The sequence below is a fragment of the Procambarus clarkii genome, chromosome 11 (genome assembly GCF_040958095.1).
Source record: "Procambarus clarkii isolate CNS0578487 chromosome 11, FALCON_Pclarkii_2.0, whole genome shotgun sequence".
Lineage (NCBI taxonomy): Eukaryota > Metazoa > Arthropoda > Malacostraca > Decapoda > Cambaridae > Procambarus > Procambarus clarkii.
Window position 1 is genome coordinate 4378373 of NC_091160.1, and position 13918 is coordinate 4392290.

Below are 13918 nucleotides of genomic sequence, written 5' to 3' on the forward strand. Positions count from 1 at the left end.
TGGTCTCTCGATGTACATGTTCCATTGACCTCACAAAGTAAGATCCTGTTGCGGTCACTTGGCTGCTTTTTGTATAGCTTTCTTGTTTCTATTGAGTCTATGGTTGAGTTCTTTGACACGTTCGCAATAGTACCAATGATCTTTATGGTGTCCGGGGACTGTTTTTTTCAGTGGGATTCAGTGGTTGGCTGCACTTTGAATCGCTTTGACAAATTCTTGTTCTGCCTGAATTAATGTCTTCGGGAAGATCATAGTTTCTTTGCCCACTCTGAAATGAGGTTTTGAAATCGGTCCCAGTTGGCTAAAGCAAAGTTTCCAGGCTTCAGATGGAGGCGGAGGTGGGGTGGGTAGGTCTAACTGAAGATCAATTTGGACCCCCATAGTGGTCGCTTGTGAGTGTGGGCTCAACTGACCATGTTGCTGCATCTCTTAGGGAGGCTGAAACGAAGGTTAGGTCTAATCTGCCTCCTTGGATGTGGGTAGGTTCATTTCTTGTTTAGGATTTGTATTTCTGGAAGCTGGTCCAGTAGATGTGTAATGTGTATGCCGGCTTCATTTGTTTTGTCGAGCCCAGTGCCAATCGATGATGGGCATTAAAATCTCCACAAATGATTGTGTTTGTTGTTGTCCGCGTGTCCAAATAACACAGAGAGATCCATTTCGGCTTGTGGAGACTTGTACACATTGAACACTTCAAGTTTGTCGTGTCTTAGCTCAATGGTGACTCCCATTACCTCTGTCCCTGCTCCACAATTGGGTGGGCTGGTTATGGATTTGGAGATCAGGTCACATTTTACATAGATTGCATGTTTCATTGAACAGTTCGAAGTGTTATATGAACAAGTCGTCAGCTGTCCTGGAAGCTTCCGTGTAGTGTCATTAATCAGCCAATATCCCCAACCACTTGGGCTGGACGGTAGAGCGACGTTTTTTTTGTTATTAATACATTACGTACATCTGCATTAGTGCAGCTACCCTAGAATATATGAAGGGGCACGAGAGACATCTCCCGTCACGCAGGGTGCAGTCGCACCTCCACAGATCTCCAGTATCAGCTCTTGATACTGGTAATGGCTCCAAAGGGCCACCACTTACGGGCTATTCATGCTCGTGCCACCTTTTGGGTGGCTTAATCTTCATCAATCAATATGAAGGGGAGTACAGCTGCCCTAGACTATATGAAGGGGAGTACAGCTGCCCTAGACTATATGAAGGGGGAGTACAGCTGCCCCTAGACTATATGAAGGGGAGTACAGCTGCCCTAGACTATATGAAGGGGAGTACACCTACCCTAGACTATATAAAGGGGAGTACAGCTGCCCTAGACTATATGAAGGGGAGTACAGCTGCCCTAGACTATATGAAGGGAGTGCAGCTGCCCTAGACTATATGAAGGGGAGTACAGCTGCCCTAGACTATATGAAGGGGGAGTAGAGCTGCCCTAGACTATATGAAGGGGAGTACAGCTGCCCTAGACTATATGAAGGGGGAGTACAGCTGCCCTAGACTATATGAAGGGGAGTACAGCTGCCCTAGACTATATGAAAGGGGAGTACACCTGCCCTAGACTATATGAAGCGGAGTACAGCTGCCCTAGACTATATGAAGGGGGAGTACAGCTGCCCTAGACTATATGAAGGGGAGTACAGCTGCCCTAGACTATATGAAGGGGAGTACAGCTGCCCTAGACTATATGAAGGGGAGTACACCTGCCCTAGACTATATGAAGGGGAGTACAGCTGCCCTAGACTATATGAAGGGGGAGTACAGCTGCCCTAGACTATATGAAGGGGAATACAGCTGCCCTAGACTATATGAAGGGGAGTACAAGCTGCCCTAGACTATATGAAGGGGAGTACAGCTGCCCTAGACTATATGAAGGGGGAGTACCGCTGCCCTAGACTATATGAAGGGGAGTACAGCTGCCCTAGACTATATGAAGGGGAGTACAGCTGCCCTAGACTATATGAAGGGGAGTACAGCTGCCCTAGACTATATGAAGGGGAGTACAGCTGCCCTAGACTATATGAAGGGGGAGTTCACCTGCCCTAGACTATATGAAGGGAAGTACACCTGCCCTAGACTATATGAAGGGGAGTACAGCTGCCCTAGACTATATGAAGGGGGAGTACAGCTGCCCTAGACTATATGAAGGGGAGTACAGCTGCCCTAGACTAAATGAAGGGGAGTACAGCTGCCCTAGACTATATGAAGGGGAGTACACCTGCCCTAGACTATATGAAGGGGAGTACAGCTGCCCTAGACTATATGAAGGGGAGTGCAGCTGCCCTAGACTATATGAAGGGGAGTACAGCTGCCCTAGACTATATGAAGGGAGTACAGCTGCCCTCGACTATATGAAGGGGGAGTACAGCTGCCTTAGACTATATGAAGGGGAGTACAGTTGCCCAAGACTATATGAAGGGGAGTACAGCTGCCCTAGACTATATGAAGGGGGAGTACAGCTGCCCTAGACTATATGAAGGGGAGTACAGCTGCCCTAGACTATATGAAGGGGGAGTACACCTGCCCTAGACTCTATGAAGGGGGGAGTACAGCTAACCTAGACTATATGAAGGGGGAGTACACCTGAGTAGGGAAGATGAGGACTACAACCGCGTGCGCCATCTGCCAGGTGGCACTCACGTGAGTGGCACCTGGACAGATGGCGCGCAGGTGTCTAGTCCTCAAGGGTTTTGAGGGAATTTCCCGGAAGTTTGGCGCTTGTTGGAGGTAAGTGGAGCGCGCGGTTCTAGTCCTCGGGGTTTTGGGTATGTGGTCAGGAAAGAGGGAAGCCATGTTGTTGGGGATGTAGGAGAGTATGTGGTAGAGTAAGAAAATATAAGGATAAGAGTGGAATATGAGGAAGGAGTAAATGAATATGTATGTGTGTTTTGCGTAGACTTAATCCTGTGTGAGGATAATAGTTTTTGATGATCGTAAGTAAGTAGAGGTTGCGTGTAGATGAGAGAAGTCCCAACATAGTCTGTTATGTTGTTTTGGGTGGGGGAGGGGTAGGGGAGGGAGGGAGGGAAGGAGGGAAGGGTGAGTGGAGCTTCCCCTCGTCGTGAGACTGCTCGGGTCATTTGCAGTTAGACAAACCATTAGCCCCCCTACAGGAAGCCCTAAGTGTGAGAGGATGAGAGAGTAGAGTCCAGCAGGAGGGATGTGTACCATTACCCTTAAGCGTTTTTCAATGTCCGCGGAGGGGTGAGCGTACTGGTCACTGGTTAGAGGGTAACTGAAAAGACTTTTCCAAGTAGTTTGGTTATATCTCCTCAGACACGGCGGAAGTGGTTGGGCATCCATTACCCACTGCGTTTCGCTACGGTCCGCGACTCTCTCTCTCTCTCTCTGTCTCTCTGTCTCTCTGTCTCTCTGTCTGCCTCTCTCTCTCTCTCTCTCTCTCTCTCTCTCTCTCTCTCTCTCTCTCTCTCTCTCTCTCTCTCTCTCTCTCTCTCTCTCTCTCTGTCTCTCTGTCTCTCTGTCTCTTTGTCTGCCTCTCTCTCTCTCTCTCTCTCTCTCTCTCTCTCTCTCTCTCTCTCTCTCTCTCTCTCTCTCTCTCTCTCTCTCTCTCTCTCTCTCTGTCTTTCTTTCTCTCTCTCTGTCTCTCTCTCTCTCTGTCTCTCTGTCTCTCTCTCTCTCTCTCTCTCTGTCTCTCTGTCTCTCTGTCTCTCTGTCTCTCTGTCTCTCTCTCTCTCTCTCTCTCTCTCTCTCTCTCTCTCTCTCTCTCTCCAGATCATTTAATAGTTGGGGAAAGTACCATCATATCCTTTCTCCTGCTGCCGCTGTTCACGTATCTTTCTCCATTTCACTTAGACTTACGGCACACCAGAGGATTGACGACTAATGTCAATTTTTGAGGCCCCATCACTCTCACCCTTATAACCTTGTAAGGTAACACGACCAATATGATGACATCGTTCTTTGCTCAAATATCATTAATGTAACGTGGACAATATACTAACTTCGTTCTTTGCCCAATATCATTTTAAGAGTAACGAGCAACTTTCTGTCCGATGTCTGAATAATGAAATGTAAACCATGTTTAACACCATCCAAACACAATAAAAGATTAGCACAAGCTTGTTTAGTTCTTGTATCACATAACGTAACGTAAGCCTTTATTCGACAACTGATAGACATAGCATAATATAGCTTCATATTCACGGTGGTAAAACAAGCATACACATCACGGTCAGTCCTCGCTTTACCTCAAACGCGCCGTTCATTCTCTCTCCATTAGGCGAGTAAACATATATACGACAATATGGAAAAACACAGTCTTGATACTATTATTAAATTGACTTGTTCATTATCCCCGAGTTCAAGGCTGTCTCTCTTAAGACCTACATCATCCAATGTAAACACCAATCGATGAGAATAAGACCGGGATGAGTCGATAGTGAAATAGCTCTGGACTATGTCTATTTTCAGTTCTTGTAACACAGTCAATGTAGCGTAATGGGAAACCAGTCTTTCTACTGCCTACATAAATAGCGTTTGAAAATGTATGCAAGTCTAGACAAACTCCTATCGCCCTTACATTCTAACACAAATAAAATATTAGCACACGATTGCATCGCATTATATCATCATTAAGTAACGTGGAGATCAACTTTCTGGCTGTTGTCCGAATATCATTATTGAAATGTGATCTCCATTTAGCCAAACACAATATCTCCATTACATCTCATAGCATATGAATATTACGGTATACCAATTTTAACCCTCTATAACACAATGTAACGTAACGTAACGCAAATCAACTTTCTACAGACCAAATATCGTTTTTAAATGAAAGTATGACTTAGTCCATCTTCATTACATCTCTCACCATATAAAATATTGGCGTCTACCCCTTTTAGCCCTCTGTAACACAATGTAACGCAACGTAACGTAACGCAAATCAACTTTTTGCAGTCCAAAATGTCATTTTGAAACGGAAAGTGAGGGATTAGTCCTTATTCATTACATCTCTCACCATATAAAATATTGGCCTCTACCCCTCTTAGCCCTCTGTAACACAATGTAACGCAACGTAACGTAACGCAAATCAACTTTTTGCAGTCCAAAATGTCATTTTGAAACGGAAAGTGAGGGTTAGCCCATCTCCATTACATCTCTTACCATATAAATAATTGATGTCTACCCCTTTTAGCCCTCTGTAACACAATGTAACACAACGTAACGTATCGCAAATCGACTTTTTGCAGTCCAAAATGTCATTTTTAAATGAAAGTATGACTTAGCACATCTCTTACCATATAATATTGACCTCTACCAGTTTTAGCCCTCTAATCACAATGTAACGTAACGCAAATCAACTTTTACAGCCCAAAATGACATTTTTAAATAAGAGTAGGACTTAGTCCATCTCCATTACATCTCCTTCCATATGATTATTACGGTCTACCAGTTTTAGCCCTCTGTAACACAATGTAACGTAACGGGGAAAATCAACTTTGTCGGATGTGCAAATAACGTTATTGAAAATGTCATCCATGTTTAGCCATTACATCCAAACACAAGAAAAATATTACCACTTTCTTGAGAAACATATATGTGGAGATCATATCTCCAGAGTCCACACAATAAGCCACACATCACACATCTTCTGTTTTCAAATCGCAGCTCGCATCTAATTTAATGTTATTTTTTTTTGCAGAAACTACGTTTTTGAGAATATGCTCAATGTCGGCAATTACTATTCGTATCATCATCAATCTCCTTTCAGTCAACAAATTCACATTTCATATCGCGTGTGTAGATTAGAGAGAGAGAGAAGGCAAACATAACTTGCAGCTAGTCAAAACTTATCATAACAGATATGATTTCACAGAGTTTTCAACCTTTGCCAGTTTTTCAATGTTTTCTCTTCACTCGTGCTAAGTGAGTCAGACAAAAATGTGACATTTCATTTCATTATTAGCCATGCAATATGCTATTAGCTAGGTAGTCAAAACATATAACAAGCATTATTTCACAGGAATTTTTTCTAGCAAATATGCTTCCTTTAAGCAGTTCAACACATCAAACACCAGCAGCCCGCGAAATTCCCTTTAGTCAATAATCATCCTTTACAGTATTTCTTGACTAAAAATAGCACTCCAAAACATAAGTGGTCATTTTTATTCTCACTGTCGCACTATAGTCAATAATTTGTTTCGCAGAGTGGCAAGTTATGCATAGTGACGAGATTTCATGGTGTGCATAGTTTAAGAGAGTTCACACTGTATTAATTACAGTCATGAATATCTTATGTTATGTTTTTGAAGATCATCACTTCTTATTTTTATCATTTTCTTGCCCCCCAGCTTTACAGTCTTCTCATATTCTTTTTCAAATAAAGTTTGCTTACTGTTTTCCAGTAGATCGGCTTCACATTACATATATTAATCAATTTTCAAATTCAGTTCAGTTTCTTTTCAATATCGCAGCATTTGCTGCCCCCATGCCCGTATCTAGTTCAAGACCTCTTATTATCAATGTCATTAATAGGGATATCATCAACCATGTATTGAATGTCTCAGACATTCAGTTAACAACGTAGTAAGTGTTTAATGAACGTGAGTATCACTTCATGTGCGCTCATTTTAGTTTAGTTTTAAGTTTTCCATCTTGAATTAATACTACTATTGGATAGCTCAGACATTCAGTTAACATCTCAGTATGTGAAAATCTCTTCATGTGGGCTCATTTTTAGTTTAGGATAAGGTTTTTCCATCGTGAAATACTATTATCAGTAACCAGGTATTGGATGACACTACCATTCAGTTTACAACTCAGTAACTGTTTACTGAACATTGTTATCCATCCATGCAACCTCATTTTTTAGTTTTAAGTTTCTACATCGTAAAAAATAAAATATTACTATCACCAGCCATGTATCGGTAGCTCAACCATTCAGTTTACAGCTCAGTAACTGTTTACTGAACATAGACATCCCTCCATGCGAGCTCATTTTTTAGTTTAAAGTTTCTCCATCGTAAATTATAAAATATTACTATCGCAAACCATGTATTGGGTGGGTCAACCATCCAGTTTACATCTCAGTAACAGTTTACTGAACATAGATATCCCTCCATGTGACCTCATTTTTAGTTTAAAGTTTCTCCATCGTAAATAAAAATAAAATATTACTATCACAAACCTTGTATTGGCCAGCTGCGGCATTCAGTTTACAACTCAGTAAGTGTTTACTGAATGCAAAATCGTTACATGTGTGGTCATAAGGTTTTCTCATCGTGAAATACTATTATCAGTAACCAGGTATTGGATGACACTACCATTCAGTTTACAACTCAGTAACTGTTTACTGAACATTGTTATCCATATATGCAACCTCATTTTTTAGTTTTAAGTTTCTACATCGTAAAAAATAAAATATTACTATCACCAGCCATGTATCGGGTAGCTCAACCATTCAGTTTACAGCTCAGTAACTGTTTACTGAACATAGACATCCCTCCATGCGAGCTCATTTTTTAGTTTAAAGTTTCTCCATCGTAAAAAATAAAATATTACTATCACAAACCATGTATTGGGTGGGTCAACCATCCAGTTTACATCTCAGTAACAGTTTACTGAACATAGATATCCCTCCATGTGACCTCATTTTTAGTTTAAAGTTTCTCCATCGTAAATAAAATAAAATATTACTATCACAAACCTTGTATTGACCAGCTCCGGCATTCAGTTTACAACTCAGTAAGTGTTTACTGAATGCAAAATCGTTACATGTGTGGTCATAAGGTTTTCTCATCGTGAAATACTATTATCAGTAACCAGGTATTGGATGACACTACCATTCAGTTTACAACTCAGTAACTGTTTACAGAACATTGTTATCCATCCATGCAACCTCATTTTTTAGTTTTAAGTTTCTACATCGTAAAAAATAAAATATTACTATCACCAGCCATGTATCGGGTAGCTCAACCATTCAGTTTACAGCTCAGTAACTGTTTACTGAACATAGACATCCCTCCATGCGAGCTCATTTTTTAGTTTAAAGTTTCTCCATCGTAAAAAATAAAACATTACTATCACAAACCATGTATTGGGTGGGTCAACCATCCAGTTTACATCTCAGTAACAGTTTACTGAACATAGATATCCCTCCATGTGACCTCATTTTTAGTTTAAAGTTTCTCCATCGTAAATAAAATAAAATATTACTATCACAAACCTTGTATTGGCCAGCTCCTGGCATTCAGTTTACAACTCAGTAAGTGTTTACTGAATGCAAAATCGCTACATGTGTGCTCATTTAGTTTAACGTTTCTCAATCTTAAAATATTACTATCATCATCAACCATACTATCATCAACACCGTATCGGGCTGTCGGACATTCAGTTATCCACTCGGTGAGTGTTTACTGAACGTCGAAATCATTTCCTGTGTGCCCATTTTTTACTTGAACCCGTCTCCACTCCAAACCAGTCAGGACCTGCGGTGCTAACTCGGACCGCAGGTCTACTCAGGTTTGAGATCTACTCAAACCACCCCTGATGATGGGGAGAGTTTGCTGCCGTCTGCGCTGACCAGCCTCGACAACTAAGGTTACGTCCTCCTGACACTGCACCACCTCCAGAAGTAGGAGAGTGCCTGGTGGAGAATGTCATCACCTCTGTGTTTACCGGCGGCACACACACCTGCTACAACGGCACCTTCCTCCAAGCAACAGACCTGGGGGTACAGCCTCAACTTGGTCAATGGTTTAAACTTATCCAACGACTGTATCGTTTTTTCAACTCACTACATCAACAGACCGGCAATCAGCATTGTAAACAAGACAACACACAATCTTACTACTATATTGACGGCCAGTTAACAGTTTAACAACTGAACTACGGTCACTTCCCTGAGAGACAGTGAACAGTAAAGTGTACCTAAAGGAGTGGCGTCTCCAGAAGAGCGATACAAACTACGAGACAGAAACAAGTAACTGCATCTATTGGTCTCAGGTGCCATTAACAGAACGATACACCCACCCTCGACAGAGTCCAGCGAGTCTTCGGTCTCGGGTGAATATTGGTGTGTTACTTAAGCTTTAATGTTTGTTAATATATATATATATATAAGACAGTGAGTATGGTTGAAATAGTAAAATATAAATATATATGTATGAAAGGACAGTAAATACTGTGCATAAATGAACAAATCCGCAAGGGCCGTGACGAGGATTCGAACGTGAGTCCGGGAGCATCCCAGACACTGCCTGAATCGACTGAGCTACGACAGGGTAAAAAGGGTTGAAGCCGAAGTTCTACTGAACTTACTTAACAGTGCTTGTAATACTGTGCATGTTGCAACAGTGGTCATTGAAGTTCTCGTGTTGACTTGTTTAACAGCAATTACGCAACATCCCTCGGACTGGTGTTGTGTATTATTCATAGTGTTGAGCTCAGCTTGAGTGTAAACATTAATATATATATATATATATATATATATATATATATATATATATATATATATATATATATATATATATATATATATATATATATATATATATATGTATATATATATATATATATATATATATATATATATATATATATATATATATATATATATATATATATATATATATATATATATATATAATCATTGTTCTGATATTGCATATAAATATTCAAATAAGTAAAATTTTAAGTTTCAAGTAAAATATATAAAAACACTAACTACTAGGCTACTAGGCGTTTACTTGCAATGGGTGTTTGATCAATGGCTTAAGACTTTTCAGCCTTGAGAGGAGTATTAACACCTGCCCCCCCCCCCCATCTACAATAGCTTACTGATCAACTATTAAGTAAACTCTAGGGTGTATTCACCCCCCCCCCTGTGTATATAACCCCCTTGCCCTTGTGTGTGTATGTTGTGTATTGATACTTGACAATATTCAAATGAGATTTACAAGATTTAGCTTTACATTCTATTATTTACAAGATTTTAAATACTAGGCTATGTATTCTCTCAAACCCAATGTACCTTCTTGTATATAAATAAATAAATAAATATATGTTGATTCTGGATGTGTGAACAATTTAGTCCTCGGTGTTGATCTTGGTATATATATAATAAATAAATTGATTTATATATTTATTTACATGTGTGTGTGTGAAGATACAACGACCCATTGTGTGGGGGAAACCCGCCTCGTGGGATTTATTGATTTATTTACAATTTATTACTTTACATTAATTTATATAGAATTTATTTCTTACATTAATTTATTTGTTTCGATAGTGGACTGTATAAGTTTATTCCCACAAATCGTTTCCTACACAAGCTGGGTGGGGGGGGGGGGGTTATTAATGTAATAGTCTATCAATCAGAATTATCGATTGGTAGACAATTCACTACAATGTTACTAGGTGTTAAGACAACAAATGCTAGTAAATACTGGGGAAGCCTTATCTGATAAGAAGGCTTCAGCATTTTGTTGGTGTAGAGTAAGTGTGTAGCCCGCTAGTCACGTGGTCAAACAGCAGCAATATTAACTGCATATTGTATGGAAAGTTAGTAATGTGTCGGTTTTTCCGATACATTGCATTTCTAGCCAATTTTAGGTAGGATATTTCAATGTACGTTACTCTTATTTATTTGTATGTAAACAAAGTAATAAGGAAAATTTGAAAAATATACAAATCACTTTTTTATATTATTTTATATTGTTTTGCCTATAATAAATGCTTAACATTGTGTCTTGGCATTTCTTTAATGATATATTTGTTTTGAAATAAACTGATCTATAAACAAATGTTGTGTATGTGTTTATTCATTATCCAGGAAATGTCATCTGCAAGGTGAAATATGATATATTGTTGATAAAAGAGTTTCAAGGTCCACCATTATTTAAACAGACTTAACCATTGGAGTGCGCAGTTAATACTAATACTAATAATATAACTTGTTGCCAGAGATACTTGTTGCCAAGTCGTATTGCAGCTGTGACACTGTCTGTTAGACAACCGAGATTGTTACTCTCCCCATGCAAGTGTTTTGTTTGACACACTTCATTGTGTCAAACAACAGACCTATTGCTAGTTCATGTTTGTACTCTTTATATGAAGCTGTTGGATCTTGGATTTATCCCAGCGTAGCTAGTCCGGTTTAACCTGTCATTAGAGAGATGAGACTAGGAGGGGGAGATGAGGAAGAAATGAGACTGCGAGAGAGAGATGAGTAAGAGAGTGAGAGCTAGATAAGTAAGGGAGAGATAAGTAAGGGAGGTTCAGAGAAGAATGAATCTTCTTGATTCACAAACCATATGTGTTCGCTGAAGTGTTTCTTGTGGTGCTCCCACAGTGAGAGATAAGTCTTGCCCCTCCCACCAAAGACAGTACGCCCCCTCCCCATGCAACACCCCGGCCCTCCCCCACCGGGGTAGAGTGCCAGGCCAGTATATAACCATGCACGACACTGACCTCAGCACCACACCAGCCCTCAGAAGCCACCGTTCACCCCTCCAGCACCTGTGGAGTCCAGGTGGGTCTGCTTAGTGTCCAGGTGGGTCTGCTTATAGTGTCCAGGTGAGTCTGCTTATAGTGTCCAGGTGAGTCTGCTTATAGTGTAGCTATAAGCTACTGACTCAGTAGCTACAACTGAGCTACTGAGCCAGCCTTAAAAATGGAAGGATCCCAAGGCAACTAACCGCTACCCAATGGAACATGCCCTTCCCGGAGCATCCACTTGAGCACTGGAAAATTAGGTGATCCACGCCCTGAGTCATATGAACTGTTTACCACACTAACTATGGATGTAACGGGGAGGATTTACTGGGCCCCAATCCTTAACTGTAGCCTCTGTTCATCCAGGTTGTGAATAGGTACCTGGTTGTTAAACGATTTGGCGGGTCGTATTCCAGGGAAAATTAGGATTAAGGTCCTGTCCGAAACGCTATGCGTGCTAGTGACTGTACAAAAATGTAAGAACTCTTGTTTATATAAATAAATAAAATATAAATAAATAAATAAAACATTTCACATGCGGCTCCTAATGCCCAAGGTGAATAAAATCACGTCACCCCTCCCTCTATACCCACTCATGTCTACCCTCCTCACACTTCCTCTACCTGATCCAGTCACACTCACTAATTTTTGTTTTACCTCCCTTCACGTATAAGTATGTATACTGGTGTATAATTATCAACATGTGTGGTGAACAAGTGTATATACTCGGGTCTGTATTGTCATACAGCATATCACTCACATACTCAGATATAGCCACAACAATCCTCTACGTCCCCTCTCCCCCCCAAGTCACAGCTTTTGCATAGATTATGTTGTCATAAGGAATTGGTACAGTGGTTGCTTCCTGCATCCAGATACATTGTGTGGTTGCGTGTCGCGGTGGAGGTTCAGTATGGCGCCAACTGCAGCCCCGGATTCTTTGTGTGGTGTTGCCTGCGTCGTGGATCAAGTTCAAGTTCAAAAATTCAAAAAAATTCAAATGTTTATTCAGGTAAAGTACATACATACATTGATACAAATACAAATATTGATGAATTTACAAATATTGGTGATACAAATATTGATGAATTTACAGATAGAGCTAATACATGCAATGCCTAAAGCCACTATTACGCAAAGCGTTTCGGGCCGCTCAATTTCAGGTTTCGTTAAGTATGTCTATTGAAACAAGAACAACTACATTTCAAAGGGATAGAGTAGCTTAGGCTATTTCTCCCCCCCCTATCCTGGATCTTTTCTCCTGAGAAGCGGCGCAGTGGAACACTTCGTTATGCGCGTGAAGATGCGCACAATATCGTACATGTTAACTAAACAGATTTCTCAATCGTAACCAATAGCTTGAACGTGGGTTATTATATGTCGTCCGGTATCATACGCTCCTACAGCTGTATTTGGTCAACTGCGTAGTCAACCCTTGAGTCATACCGAATGGTTATTATCCCTGTGGTTGTGACCTTTGAGCTGTGGTTTATGACCTGAGCAGTCATAAACTGGTATTATCCCCCACGGTAGTCAGTGATTATCAAAACAAGGCACCAAGGCAGGGGAATTATGTAGCCCCCCCCCCCCAACTTAGTGACCAAGAGTCATACCTAAAATTCATTGGTAGACATTGACATTGGTAGACCTATTAAACATTGATAGACGCGTTCAATTCAACTCTTGTAACAATGCATTTCGTGTACTCTGATCCAAACTAAATTAGCAGCCTGACCTATACCCAGTATAAGCCAATATTCCTCGATACTACCTAAGTAAAATTTGACTGATATTAAATAATAACTTTAGTAATCATTCAAAAAATCCCCAATGACTCAGCGAATGAAGAAATAGCTTAGCCTACTCGGCCACGGCGACCCTTGCTTACTGAAACCACGTTATACGGCTTAACTAAACCATGCCGGACGACTCAACCAAACCATGTGTGACAGCTCTGTCTAAACCATGTGTGACAGCTCTGTCTAAACCCTGTGTGACAGCTCTGTCTAAACCATGTGTGACAGCTCTGTCTAAACCCTGTGTGACAGCTCTGTCTAAACCCTGTGTGACAGCTCTGTCTAAACCCTGTGTGACAGCTCTGTCTAAACCCTGTGTGACAGCTCTGTCTAAACCCTGTGTGACAGCTCTGTCTAAACCATGTGTGACAGCTCTGTCTAAACCATGTGTGACAGCTGTGTCTAAACCATGTCAGACGGTTCTACCCAAAACGTATGACGGACACACATCAGAAAATAATGGAAATGGTGTCACGGTCCGCCCTGAACCATTATAAAGTCGTTTACAGAAAGAGCGGCAGAGAAAGGCAGCAGAGTGAGGTGAAGGGCGAGAGGTTCACGAGCTGAAAATTGTATTTAATGCCATTTAGATAAAGTATTATGGATGATAACCTCTGGTTGACAATAGGTTGAACAAACTGGCACTTAAATGCCTGCTTTGA